We start from the raw sequence: 1,818 nt of genomic DNA, 5'->3' as shown, positions 1-1,818 counted from the left end.
AAAACACTGGTTGTTTCTAACTCAACTGCAACAGAACCTTGCCAGTAACTTAGCTATTATGTGAACAGGGATTTTCTACTCCCAATTCTGCCACTAACCACCTAGGTGATTCTGGGCAGGTTACTTGGAATTAAGGTTTCTTAGCTTTGCAATGAAGCAGATACTGATGACCCACCTGCGATTATGTAGGGTCAAGGCAGATTGATTAACAGCCTAAGTCTCGAGGGCACATGGTAAAATGGACATGGATGAGGGCAACTCAGAATCTGGAAAAAAGTGAGTGCAGGTTGACATCGGAGTATGTTTACTAAAGGCTGGAGATGGAATTGACTTAGCTGTGCCTGGGCTCTCTCCCTGCAAACCATGCCCACACCAAACTCCAAGGAATGACTATTTCCACGCTGACTTCCTTTTGCCTCTTTGGTCTCTACTCAGCCATCTTTGACTGTGGCCCAGACCTTTCACAGTCATGGAGAGGCCTTCCAAATGTGATGACATCAGCAGAATGTCGCTCATTCTGAGTAGGATGAAGAATTAGCTCAGGCGCTCTCCTTTCTAGCAGCTTCTTGCCTTTGTTCTGTGGTGCCGAGATGTTTCACAACTGAGGCGTGGTCTTCAGCATAGGATTGCTGTTCTGGGCCCCTCCTTTCTTCAAAGAACAGCATTCTTTCAAAGAAGTTGGAACTTGAACTTAAAGGACAAAATCTGTTTTCTTAGAACTTCATTCAGGCCTCTGACCTCAGAGAACTCAATTGTCCAACATGTATGTGAAAGAACTGTTACCATCACTTGTGTTTGTGAGCATTTTGCTTTATAGTTAGACAAAACCACTAATGAAAAGCATGAATTGCCTTTTGGTTGTGCATGGTGTATATAAGGAAGGTGTACCTGAGACCATTTTATCACTGAGATCTCTTATTGAAGAGATTTAACTGTTACCATTGTTTTGTGATATCTGGTGAAGACTAGAAGCACAGTGAGATCGTCTTATTTTTTTCTTTCACATTTTTATTAGTAAATACTTGTAGCACATGATGATTATATTCATTTTGGGGAGCTGGTACATGTACATAACACATCTTTTTTTTCCCCCTTTTTGAGACAGGCTCTTGCTATGCAGTTCAGGCTGACCTTGAGCTCACTCTGTAGCCCAGGCTGGTCTCGAACATGCAACGATCCTCCCGCCTCAGCCTCCCGAGTGCTGGGATTACAGGCATGCACCACCACACCCAGCCATAATACATGTTAATTCTTTTTATATCCCCTCCCTCTCCAGTTCCACTTTGGGTGCCTTTTTCTTTTTCTTGCCTATTGTTCTGTCTACATCCTCAAATCTTGTGTAGAATGTAAGCTTTCAGTCTCACTCTGGATTTTTTATATATGATTTTATTATATTGAGGTAGTTTCCTTCTATTTTTGTGTTATCATATGCTGTGCATTATTATGAAAGTGTTTAATTTTGTTAAATGTTTTTTCTTCAATTGAGAGGATCATGGATTTTTGTCTTGTTTTTTACCTTCAATTTGTTGCAAACCTGGTATTTTGTTTTTGTCTTTTTGAGACAGGATCTTGCTTCCAGCTGGCCTTAAGCTCACTTTGTAGCCTAAGCTGGCCTCAAACTTGCAATGATCTTCCTGCCTCTGCCTCCCAAGTGCTGGGATTACACATATGCGCCACCATGTCTGGCATTGTTTGCTTTTGAGACAGGCAGGGTCTTGCTATGTAGTTCAGCCTGGCCTTGAACTCAGTATGTAGCCCAGGCTGGCTTCCAATTTATGGTGATCCTCCTGCCTCAGCCTCCCAAGTGCTGGGATTACA

The sequence above is a fragment of the Chinchilla lanigera genome, unplaced genomic scaffold (assembly GCF_000276665.1).
Source record: "Chinchilla lanigera isolate Chin_1 unplaced genomic scaffold, ChiLan1.0 scaffold00145, whole genome shotgun sequence".
NCBI classification, from domain to species: domain Eukaryota; kingdom Metazoa; phylum Chordata; class Mammalia; order Rodentia; family Chinchillidae; genus Chinchilla; species Chinchilla lanigera.
The sequence above is the reverse complement of the archived record's forward strand: the minus strand, read 5'-3'. Positions refer to the sequence as shown.